Raw genomic sequence first — 13,778 nt, 5'->3', positions numbered from 1 at the left:
AGCGAGACAAGGTTAAGGAGTCAAAAGTGATTCCACTGATCACGACTCTGGAGCAGCTCGATTGGATTCATATAATCTGAATGTTCCGTCTACCAGCGATAACAGTATCTATTTAAATCCTCGGAAAGCTCATTAAACAAAAACGCCTCGTGATAACAATTCAACGACGTGAATCACAGAAAGTCACACAAAAATCAAACACTATAGATTCCGCAGAATCGCTACTGTTTCAATCTCGTCACGTCCGTTTTTAGATCTTCATTTACACAAGGCGGATCACCTTACGGTGTCTGGCTCAACTTACTTCATACACAACAGTCTCTTCCACATCTTCCTGTTGCTTTCGCGTATGGTGCACGTGAAAAGCGACGTTGGGAAGCCTCAATGTGAGCACGAATTTCTCTGCTTGTACAGTTATCTTCTTTTCGCAAGATATATGTAAGAGGAAGCTGTGTGTTGGTTGACTCTTTGAGCTACATAGGCTCTCAGGATTTTAACAGTAAGCCACAACCTGATACTCAGTGCCTCTCTTGTAACGTTTGGCCTGTAGCCTGATCAGTTTCTTCGTGACGCTTTCGCGCTTATTAAAAGAACTCGCGACGAATCGCACTGCCCTTCTTTGTATTTTATTTCGTGTATCACTTCTACGTTATAAGTGCCCAACTGAGGAGTAATAATCAAATATCGATCGAATAATTCTCAGGATTCTTCCAATGAATGTCAGTCTTGCATTTGCCTTTCGTACAATTAGTTTTTTGTGGTCATTCCGCTCACATACTTCCGGATATTAAATAATGGGTATGATTGTTTCCAGTGGTTGTTTAGCAATTCGTTACAGAAATAATGAGAAATCTTACCACCTAATTAAGTTCAATACATCTACGTCTATACTCCACAAGCTCGTTGTGGTGTACGGTACTTTGTATAGCACTGTCGCGTACCCTTTTTTCTGTTCCAGTCCTGTATGTTTCGTAGGAAGAACGATTGCTCATCAACTTCCTTGTGGAGTCGAATCTTAATACGTTTCTCTTCTAGGAACGCGCGCTCTCTGAACTTTAACGACACCGTGATGCAGAACGCCTCTCTTGCAACGTCTGCCACTGGAGTTGGTTGATCATCTCCGTGACGACATTGTGCTTACTATATGAACCTGTAACGTGACGCGCTAACCTTCTTCATCTTTTCTATTTCCTCTATCAATCATATCTTCTACGCATCCCATACTGACAAGCAATTTTAAAATACTGGTCAAACGAGGGTTTTGTAAGCTACCTACTTTGTTGACACACTACATTATCTGAGGTCCCTTCCAATGAATCTTATTCTGGCGTCTCCATTTCCTGCGATTAGTTTCATGTCATCGTTGCACTTTAAATCGCGCCAAACAAATACTCCTACATATTTTATGGAACTGTCTACTTCCAGTGATTGTTGTGCAGTTTTGTAATCATTCAATAAACGGTCCTTCTGTCAGTGTATTCGCAATACTTTACATTTGTTAAAGTTGAGGTCAGTTGTCATTCCCTGCACCAAGTGTCAATCTTCCTGCATTTCACTATAATTTTCTAGCCTAGGGACTTCTCTGTATATAACAGCATCATCTGCGAAAAACCTCACGGAACTTTCGACGTTATCTACTAGGTCGTTTATACATGATGTGATGAGTATAAATGCAGATATTCCTATTGGCGCCTGAGGGCTCAGTATTTATGTCATTTGCAGACTAATAAATACAGTTTTACAAGTCGAATGTTTCTAGGTTGGGTAGTACTCCAAGTGGATGAGACAAGAGCAAACCATTAATGAGAATTTTTCCCTGGACAGGATATCAGGTGCCGAAGTGTGGATGTGTGGACGCAAATCGTTTAGTCTTTACTGACAGTCGTAGTCCACCTAGTGGTGCATCATGGCCATACAAGAAACATCCGCTCATAAAATTTGTAATATATTTGTGCGAAGGCTGTCCGACACAGAGAAATGAAACCAACATACTTATTTATGTACATATTAATGTACCATATATAAAAATGTTTGCACCTATACGCGTTACACCGCGTAAATATTGTGAAAAGAAATGGTCCTAAACACTCCCCAGGGGCACACTGAAAGCTACCTACTTTTACGTCTGAAGACTTCTCTCCATGCTGTGTTCTGTTTGCTAGAACTCTTCCATCCAAACACGTAGTCATTCTGATATTCTGTATGCTCGTGTTTTGTTCATTAGGCGGCCGCACGGAACTGTATCGAATGCGTTATGTAAGTCGAGGAACATGGTATCTACCTGGTCGGCCATACCTACTGCTTTTTGGCTCTTGTGGACGAAAAGAGTGAGTAGGACATTATACGATCGTTGTTTTCGGAAACCATGTTGATTCCTATACAAGAAACTCTCAGTTCGATAAATGTCATGTTCCAAAATTCTTCAACAGATCGACGTCAGATAATGAGTCTATACTTTTGTGCATCTGTTCGACGACGCTCTATGATTTTTTCCAATCATCAAGAACACATTGCTCCTCCAGAAAGCAACGGTACACTGTTGCTGGTAGAGGGGCAAATTTAATTTGTTTATTTAGAAGGTAAAGTGCCAGTCCCTGCACCAAGCGTCAGTATACTACAGATCTTCCTGAATTTCGCAACAGTTTTAAAGCATTGTGTCTTTTTTCCACATACAACAGCATCGTATGCTAACAGCGTGATTTCGCTTTCGGCTTACTGTTAGTGCCCCAGTCAAACACAAAACTGCCAGAACGGACTGAAGCACCACAGACTGGTCTATGAACGTCACAGTTCGCGATGACAAAGAAGCTGCTGCAATAGAATCACGTGCATCTCTGCTAGAATAATCAAGACAGGCGCAACTTTGAGTTGCCGTTAACACTCTATGTTCAGGTCCCACTGGACTGCCTTCGTCGCTCCACTAGGGTCTGAGACCGAAAAACATATTTCACAACTTCACAATAACTCTCGATAGTAGCCCATCAGGAGCGCACTCTAGGATGGTTGACTTGTTTCCGCTCAAAGTCCGATGTCTGCGCCCGCAGCTGCAAAGACTTTTGGACTGGTTACAAAATTCCACAAAGTAACGAATAGAAAAGTTGCCATGACGTCAGGGCAAGCCCTTGAAACAGGTTATGCAATGAAAGCGTTACCCAGTGCCTCATGAGGCTCACGATTGGGGAAAGTCTCCCCGTCCTTCCTAAGCCTATCAACAATGGGAGTATCTCAGATCCTATGTAATTTGGAATGTCTAGAGTAGTGCCTATACTACTATAAGGAATATGGTGTATGTATAGGAATGGTTGAAGAAATATCGGACGGCTATACACTAACTTCCAGCTGCTTCAGTAAACCTTTCTTCATAACAAATGGAAACAGGGAGCAATGGAAGGAGAACCACAGTACCATTCAGTTAACAGTCTGGTTTACTGATGCGTCGAAAAGAGACGAAGGTGCTGGGGCAGGCATATGTGGGTACAACCTAGACCAAAGAGCGCAGACTGTAGCTACTGTATTCCAGGCACCGATTTCCGCTATCAGAGTTTTGCGAGGGGGAGAATCTACAAAGGTGCTACAAGGGTGGTTGCACCTACACTCATTCAGACAGACAAGTAGCTCTATTACTTCCTACAACGAGATCTAAGATCGTTACAGAATGCCATGAAACCCTTGTGAGGCTAGGAGAAAACAACATGGTAAACCCGCTTTGGATCGCTGGTCACTCAAGTATTACTGGTAATGAGCAAGCTGACAGGTTAGCCAGAACATGAGCAACAACTCCATTTGTTGAACCGGAACCTGTCCTATTTAAGACGATGACAAAATCTAAACTACATAGCTGGACCAGCAGGTGGCAGGTAGAACACTGGATTAAAATTCAAAAACGAAAACATGACACGTTAATGTTGCCGAAATCATGTCTGAAGGCCGCATCTATGATACTGGGCTACAGCATGAGGCAAATTGAACACATACAAGGGTCACTCCAAAAGAAATGCACACCTTTTTTTAATTCATCTTTTATTCTACATGTTTGAAAGTTTTACAGTGTGTAAATACATCCTTTAGAAACAATATTTTTATTTCTCCACATAATTTCCATCCCTCTCAACTGCCTTACGCCATCTTGGAACCAGCGCCTGTATACCCGCACGGTAAAATTCTGGACCAACCTGTTGGAGCCACTGTTTGCCAGCGTGCACAAGGGAGTTATCATCTTCAAACCTTGTTCCACGAAGAGAGTCTTTCAGTTTCCCAAAAGATGATAGTCACATGGAGCCAGGTCAGGACTGTAAGGCGGGTGTTTCACTGTTGTCCATCCGAGTTTTGTGATCGCTTCCATGGATTTTTGACTGACATGTGGCCGTGCATTGTCGTGCAACAGCAAAACATTCTGCTTTTGCCGATGTGGTCGAACACGACTCATTTGAGCTTGAAGTTTCTTCAGCGTCGTAACATATACATCAGAATTTATGGTAGTTCCACTTGACATGATGTCCAAAAGCAAGAGTCCTTCGGAATCGAAAAACACCGTAGCCATAACTTTTGCAGCAGAAGGCGTGGTTTCGAATTTTTTTTTTCTTGGGTGAATTTGCATGATGCCTCTTCACTTATTGCCTCTTCATCTCCGGTGAAAAATGATGGAGCCATGTTTCAGCGCCTGTCACAATTCCTCCAAGAAATTCATCTCCACCATTCTCGTACTGTTCCAAAAGTTCGCTGCATACCGTTTTTCTTTGTGAGCCACTGTCAACATCCTGGGAACCCACCTGGCACAAACCTTTTTTAACGCCAACACTTTCAGTATTCTGCAAACACTTCCTTCCCCTAGCCCAACGTAGCGTGACAATTCGTTCACTGTGATTCGTCTGTCAGCAGTCACCAGTTCGTTAACTCTCTGCACATTGTCGGGAGTGTGAGCAGTATGAGGCCTGCCACTGTGAGGACAATCCTCAATATTGCCGTGCCCGCTTTCATCACCTAACCTGCTTGCCCACCAACTAACTCTACTGTGATCAACAGTAGCATCTCCATACACCTTTTTCAACCTCTTGTGGATGTTTCCCACTGTCTCGTTTTCACAGCACAGGAATTCTATGACAGCACGTTGCTTCTGACGAACATCAAGTGTAGCAGCCATCTTGAAGACATGCTGTGACGGCGCCACTCACGGGAACAGGTGGAACTAAGTTTGAAAACATGCGGGAAGGATGTGTGTACACACTGTAAGACTTTCACACATGCAGAATGAAAACTGTATTTTTACAAAAATAGTGTGCATTGCTTTTGGAGTGACCCTCGTATTAAGTTTAATGACTGGCCATGGAAACTTCAAGAAAGATAGTTACACAGTGAGAACAAAGAAGCCCCAAGGTTCAGACTATGTGGTACAAGTGACGAAACCACCCCATATTTTATTTTCCAGTGCAATGCACTAGAGACAAAAAGAGATAAAATATGTGGGTCATTATTCCCAAAGAAACTGTGGCTCGAAGAGATCTAGTAAAGGGACTCTTCCTATTCTTCAAGGGTACTGGTTGGGTTCACTGGAATGGCAGGGAGAGATACGGCGCAATAAACGTAGTTTCGGTGTGGACAACATGAGACGAAGATGAGAGTTGTTTTATTTGTGTGGTTAAATCAAATAAAAAATCAAATCAGCGCCCATCACAACGATTACGGTGGCCTTCTGTACTGCAATTAAAGCACATAAAATTACTCTCATGACTGACATACGAAGCAAAAAATTTCTTCATTCGTCGACCATCCCTACCGACATGGAAAAGATGTGCTACATTCCATCAGGAAATGCTGTGAAATGGCTTTCCGAAGAATGGCCTGAAGTTTTCAGGCATGGTTTATGAGTGAATTGGCCGCGTGGGATTAGCCGAGCGGTCTAGTCGCTGCAGTCATGGACTGTGCGGCTGGTCCTGGCGGAGGTTCGAGTCCTCCCTCGGGCTTGGGTGTGTGTGCTTGTCCTTAGGATAATTTAGGTTGTGTGTAAGCTTAGGGACTGATGACCTTAGCAGTTAAGTCCCATAAGATATCACACACATTTGAACACTTTTTGAGTGAATTGGACTGGGATAAAAGCAGCATTCTATGTGATATGAATGTAAGGCCTCGTGCAGCCTAGTTCAGACCAAACAATCCAACACATATTTTTCGACCCACGATACAGTATTCATTACATTCGCCATGTTAGCCAAGAGCGCGCTAATGCGCTGCTTCCTGGACTCGGGTAGGCGCGCCGGCCCCGGATCGAATCCGCCCTGCGCATTAACGATGAGGGCCGGTGTGCTGGCCAGCCTGGATGTGGTTTATAGGTGGCTTTCCACATCCCACTAGGTGAAAACCGGGCTGGTCCCCACGTCTCGCCTCAGTTACATGACTCGCAGACATTTGAAACACATTTGCACTCTTTCATGATTTGCGCTAGACGCTGACAGCTGTGGTACACAAATTCCGTCCCGGGGGATATGGAGTGGTGGCAGGAAGGGCATCCGGCAACCCCTTAAAATTAACCATGCCAAATCCATACTTAACCCTGCCGACCCTGGGCACGATGCGGGACAAGGCAGTAGCAAAAGAAGATACAGTATTCATTAAAGTACTGCAGTCCCGTTACCTAGTAGCGTAAGTAGCACACGTTCCTTGCCAGTCACTTTTCACGCAGCTTGGCTTCACAAGTCGACAGTTCCGTCATACATCTTGAAGCGGGCAAACCGCCATCGAGTGCGACGCAACAGAAACGTGGCTCTATCACGCCACTGAGGGAACATGGCAGATTGCCACGTCACAGCAGGTGTGAGGGGCAGCAGTGCAATACGCCTGCGCTGACGACGACTTCACAAAGTCCTCTGCAGCGGTCGGTGCGGCCGCGCGAGCCCAGAATGGGTGGGCCATGCGCTCCGAGCTAGAGATGGGTCGTTCGCGAACTAACAGGTCCAAAGGAACGGTTCACCAAGATGAACAGAAGGAGCGAGGAACGAATTCTAAGGAACTGTCTTTCATAGTTCACTACTTCGGTCGCGGCTTTCTACTTATAGTTCCCGGGAACGGAAACGGTCGGTCTCGCTCCCGCACGGGCACGTCGCCCGGTCTCGTTCCCCAGCCTCGGTCCCGTTCCCGTCTGTCTCGGTCTCGGTCTCCCACGGCCGGACTCGTCATAGATCCACTGCCGACTGCTCCCAGTCAGTTGAGTATCGAGTAGTTGTTAGTTTCGTTCGTTGCGCATGACCATTCTAGATCTGATCCAAACCTTTTCTGAACTCTGGACTTTTGGTTATTTTTGTATTCTAATCAGCGTCCACGACCGGTAATTAAAATGTATTTTAAAATCACGCAAATTACATAAGATGGTTCAAATGGCTCTGAGCACTATGGGACTCAACGTCTGAGGTCATCAGTCCCCTAGAACTTAGAACTACTTAAACCTAACTAACCTAAGGACATTACACACATCCATGCCCGAGGCAGGATTCGAACCTTCGACCGTAGCGGTCGCGCAGTTCCAGACTGTAGCGCCTAGAACCGCTCGGCCACCCAGGCCGGCGAATTACACAAGAATTCATGGTTTGTAATACATACATCTTTTCAGGTAACAAAAGAGTATATCAGCTTACTTCACTGTTTCGATAAACAGCAGAAGACATACTTATAAAAAGGCAAGTTTTTTTTGTTATTACACTTGCAAAGGAAGCCGGCACTGCACACACGAATGGCCATTTTCCGTCTTTTTTTTTATCCAAGGTAAAACAGCAGGTTTACTGTTATGGCAGGCAGACCACAACCGAATGAAGCCCGCGCTCTATAATCGAGTGTCTGGTGTCACATTTTGTAAAGAGAATACAATAACTTCTACAATATTATTTCAGTGGTACAGGATGACGCACGAAAAATTGGCCCCGAGTACTAGAATGCACATTGTCGTCCACAAATAGTCATCTATTGTTTCGAAGTTGTTGTCTGCATTAGCTTGTTTGTTATTTCTTCACTGGCTAATTATTACATGTTTCTCTGTTGTGCTCGTAGCGCTCAACAAATGGTCCGTAATTAGCGATCAGTCTGTACTCGTGGCCGGTTTTTCGTGCGCCTCATTATATTATTTCTCTGCGATCATTTACGTAACGCCACAGTTGGCTAAACGGGAGGTTTCGCAGATTCACGAAAGTTACTTCTACAAGTATATGTGAATTCTGTAATAAATAAAAACTCTGTACTCCAGAGGGAGGGAAGTGCCCCCTCTTGGCGCCTTCCATCTTCAGTCACCTATGCTATTAATTTTCAGTTTTTCATAAAAACCATATACCATGCACAAATGAACGGTGAACGAGTATAAATGAACGGTTCCCAAAAAAGAGCGATCACCAGTGAACTAGTTCCCAAGGATGAACGAGTTTGCGCAACTCTACTCTGAGCACAGGGTTGCGTCATTCGGCGGGAGGGTCTCGATTATCTTCGGCAACTTCCGCCGACCTGCACGAAATTTTATTACCTTCTCCTTGCCGCGCTGCAGCCGACTGCAGAACACGAAGCTCGGCCACGCGCCTGTAGCCCTCTTAGTATTATCTGCTTTGTGGAGAACAGAGTATATGCTGATACATGGAAGGCAGTCCAGATTTTACGTAGTGAGGAGGTCGTTTGTAAAACCATCGTTCCACCAGTTTTGGAGGGGGTATGTTTTCTGTTGGTGGTAACAAGTTCACTTTATAACAGCAACCAAATGGAAAAGGATGCTTGTTGCTGTGTAACGTTAATGAAAATAGTAACATAAGGCCACTCCTGAAGCACGTCCACAATAAGAATATGCTGATCTCTAATGAAACTGTTTAAAATTTCTTTAACATTGGGCTTAAGCCATAATTTTTGCGTGATAGCATATGAAGCACAACTCTTCTGGAACATTTTAACTATATGGACTGCCACACATAGCATTACTTAAATTATACTTTATTCTGTGCGACTTACTTATCTTCAAATGTTGCAGAGGGCAGTTCATCATTCGTGAAACATTAAGAGAAAATTTATAAAAGTACCTGAACAGCCAGTCTATGGCATAGTCTAGAATAAATGTTTGCTCTTCAGACCACGGTAACCAGGTGGTAGAGTAAGTGAATGCAAAACTTTTTCTTTTAAGACCTCAAAAGAAGCTCAGAGCTGGTCAATCGACGTGCTCTGTTCACTCTTCATGTGTTTCCCTACATTTATTTCATAAACAAATTATAGCTTAATGAAACTCTGGTTACTGCTTTATATTAGTGATCGAGAGATAGACAATGTTGGCTGGAATCCACGCTTAGAAACTGTGAAGCAATCAGGGACCAGATGCAAGGAATGAAAGTTTATTTACGAATTGTACAGTAATCGCACAGCAGTTGTAACAATGGACGGACACTAAAGGGACTACTTGAGAAGTGAATGGCACAGGATTGCAGCACATCATCCACGTTATTCAGTCTGTACGTAGACCAACCTATAAAAGAGATCAAGGGAAAAAGGAAGTTCAAGTTCAGGGAGTAGGTAAAAATTTTAAGGTTTTTTCATTACCTTGTAGCACTGTCAGAAACGACAAAGGACTTGGGAACAACAGGAGAACGGAACGGACAGTATGCTGAAGAGACTTTTTAAGATGAAAAGTAAATATGGGGTAATGGAATGAAGTCGAACTAATTCAGGCGATGTTGAGAGAATTATAATCTGCACGGAGGTAAAAATTACATAACGAACTCGCTTGGATTTTTCGTGGCATGTGTACAATATATGTACATAATACGCATAAAAATACCCACCGCGGACTTGTCCATTATCTAATGTTCATTCTGTATTTACCTTGCATTTTTAGTTTTTATGACGATACGTGCGTCAAGTACCGTGAAGCGCGCCCTATTACAGCGCGGACGTAAACATTATCCAACGGTACAGGTTAGTCTTGTACCATAACCCTCATCTGGCATTCACAGTCGTTGGCTCACAACCACACTGTCACATTTCAAACTAAACCAGAACTCTGGCTGCAGTACTGATCAGTCTTCCACCGCCACCAATTTATCAGGGACGGAGAGGAGCAATATCATAATTTAGCCGAAATACAGAAACTGAAAGTAGTTTACGTTCCATCTGAAACCGGTGATAATTCTGTGTAGCATGCGACCGATGTAAACACGTGTTATAAAATGATTTTTAATGTTCATATCTTAATTGTTAAAAACGGTACCCGTATAGGCTCAGTTTCTTGTCCGTTTGTCTCTACGTCTGTCTATTTATTGTCTCAGTCCGACTGTTAAAAATCCTTTTTTCTCGGGAACTAGTAGGCGTATTAAGCTGAAATCTAATGTCTACGTTCCCTTGGCAGTGTAAAAAAGTGCAGTCAAAAGAAACGGCTATTATGTCCACGTATTTTAATACTCTAAAACTCACTCGTCAAAACCTATAGAATACTTCCCTTTGACGTAGAACTTGAAATTTGCAAACAGCAAGGTTTCGTAGTACAAGTTAAGGGAAAAAACACGGGAATATGTAATTTGTTATTTCTAATCACACTTGCCACTTCTTTTTTTTTCTATTTGATTACGAGTGGGTGAAATGGGCTAACAATTGTCATATCACCTCAGAGTATTAAACGTTTACATGTTTTGTGACAAGTGTGTTATCAACTTTTAAGCGGAAACATGTTTAATATTTTTTTTTCTTACACTGCATGAATGAGGACCATTTTACTTGGGGACTGTGGAAGGTACGAGTTATATTATTATTATTTTGAGCTTTTCCTCATTACAGAGGCTTATCTCCAACATAATAATTTACTTGGAAATTACAAAATTTGGAGGTACGAGTACATTAGCATTTCATCTTGTCTTTGTAAATATTGATTGTGTAACCTTGTTTTCTGACGTTCTACTTTCTTGAGGACCTCATCATTATAGACCTAGTGTTGTTGTTGCTGTATCTAGTGGAACAAAAAGTACATCTAATCTATCTCCTGTGAGTCATATCGCTGTTGATTAGAATGTGGGCCGTCAGGATCCCATATCTACCAAGACTGTATAGAGACAAAGCACAGCATTGGCTGCAGCAACCGTCGACTAGCTTGTGTCCCAGGTTCTTCCCATGACTTTTGGCCACTCAGTGCATAAAGTTTTGGAACCACAAAATATGTGTCGCGAGCGTAGAATTTGGACAGAAGAGTAGTAGGAGAATCATATCTCGCCATAAAAATACTCTTTCACATTATTCCCGGCCATCGGATGTGTTCGACTTTGAAGAACAACAACAAGCCTATCATGTCGTTTGCCTACAGCGGAGATACAGTGATGCTGTGAGTCGCGGAATGGCACCGTGGTTTTAGCACACCCGTTGTCTCATATTGTTGGAGTGTTGGTTGGTTGGTTGTTTGGGGAAGGAGACCAGACAGCGTGGTCATCGATCTCATCGGATTAGGGAAGGATGTGGAAGGAAGTCGGCCGTGCCCTTTCAGAGGAACCATCCCGGCATTTGCCTGGAGTGATTTAGGGAAACCACGGAAAACCTAAATCAGGATGGCCGGACGCGGGATTGAACCGTCGTCCTCCCGAATGCGAGTCCAGTGTCTAACCACTGCGCCACCTCACTCGGTTGTTGGAGTGTAGTGCTGGGTTATATGAGTATTCTGGGCGACCACCCTCACCCAATGCTGTATAGTCTGTTCCGTGGAATACGACTTTCATTTCAACGCAATAATGTTCCCATTCGTACTCCTAGAATTGTCCTAAACCGGTTTAATGAACACAATGAGGAACTGAAATACTTGAGGTGAGACGCTTGTCCCTTTATCTGTATACGGTTAAACTTTCCAGGGATAATGTGAAGAGTATACTGTGCAGTTGATTTCCTCCTTCAAGAACATTTCATGAAGTAGAATGTTTCTTGCAAGAGCAGTTACTTATCCCTGTGACTGTTGCGCATGCTTGTATTTGACCATAACACATCCCGATTATCACATTGCCTCTCTGTCTTGTCTCCTGGTGGTCGTTGGTAGATGTCCAGGAAATGTACGTACGACGTGGATGTGAGAAGTCTTATCACTGACTTAACTTTATATATTTCTCATTGTTCTTGCACCCAATATGATTTGTTCGGCTTCTCTACTAGAAGTAGTTCTAGAGTCTATATTGGTAGTGCTCAAGCAGAGAACGGTTAGGTGAGGAATAGCCCACCTCGAACGCCAGGTTCTGGGCTAGGATCACAGGAATACCGTACGAACACTTCCTCTTATGTGGAGTCGTAATGGAAGTAACAGCAGCCTGTCGACGAGAGTTACGAAGAAGAAGCGTAAGCATGCCGAACTAATACAGGATGGGGCAAATTAAAGTGGCCCGGACGAGTGGACACGATTGGGCCTGAATTTGTGGCAGCATTGACGGAGGAAGAGAAGACCTAAAGTTATTTCGAACAGGATGGAGCAACTGACCTTACAACCTGCTGAATGTTGGAACACATTTACACATTCCTGACAGAGTTGTCAGCAGAGGTTAGTTCTCGACACGGCCTAAGCTGGGCTGGCCGGTGTGGCCGAGCGGTTCTAGGCGCTTCAGTCTGGAACCGCGCAACCGCTACGGTCGCAGGTTCGAATCCTGACTCGGGCATGAATGTGTGTGATGTCCTTAGGTTAGTTAAGTTTAAGTAGTTCTAAGTTTTAAGGGACTGATGATCTCAGATGTTAATTTCGTATGTGCTCAGAGCCATTTGACACATTTGAGCCCTAGCTGGCCGCCAAGACACGTGATCTGTCACTGTGCAATTACTTTGTGTGGGGAGCCCTCAAGTCTATGCTGTATCGCAACAACCCTCATAATCATCAAGAACTGCAGCCGAACATTTCGGATGAGATTACAGCATTTCCAGCATTCCAGCTTCGATCCGCCTTCAGAAACTTGCTGCCCAGGTTCAAATGGCTCTGAGCACTATGGGACTTAACATCTGTGGTCATCAGTCCCCTAGAACTTAGAACTACTCAAACCTAACTAACCTAAAGACATCACACACATCAATTCCCGAGGCAGGATTCGAAACTGCGACCTTAGCAGTCGCGCGGTTCCGGACTGAGCGCCTTGAACCGCTAGACCACCGCGACCGGCTTTGCTGCCCAGGTCCCAGATGTGCCAAGAGGTGAATGGTGCTCGCTTCCATCACCTGATATAGTCATGGTATTGTGGTATTTCCTTTCCTCTGCTGTATTTCTTTGTACCCTGGAACTCTGTTCACAGGGACACTTTTATTTTCCCCATATTGTATATTGTCAGTTTATCAAGCTTAGTATATTTCCCTCTGACCTGTAATCTCCACAGTTAAAATGATAATGTGATTCGTTCTGGAACCTAATGGTCAAGGGACTCGTTAACTGCTCATAATGGCATGGGTTGTACTATTACTAAAAATTTATGCCAGACAGGCAAAGAGTATCTAAAATTACAAGTGGTTATACTTTAAGGTCTATGGGCACAACAGTTGCAGAACTGCGAAAATAAATATCGTATACATCAGTATGGTGAGTGCAATGATCCTGACACTGCAAGACAGGGATTTATAAGTCGTTAACGATATACTAATTACATTTCGTCCCAAGCAGTCTTATCATACTCGTACTGTTTGTGCAGCTTTGAAGGCAGTTGTAAAATCCTGCTAGTTATCCTCACCATCCCCTTGCATCCCTCCCCCGCCTCCACCCCTCCCCCCCCTTCCAGTTTGGAGAAAGATGATAAAAATTTGGAAATAAATTCTAGCCACGAACGCTGGCATTC

Source organism: Schistocerca serialis, chromosome 2 (assembly GCF_023864345.2).
Source record: "Schistocerca serialis cubense isolate TAMUIC-IGC-003099 chromosome 2, iqSchSeri2.2, whole genome shotgun sequence".
Classification (NCBI taxonomy): Eukaryota; Metazoa; Arthropoda; class Insecta; order Orthoptera; family Acrididae; genus Schistocerca; species Schistocerca serialis.
Note: the sequence above shows the minus strand (reverse complement) of the source record.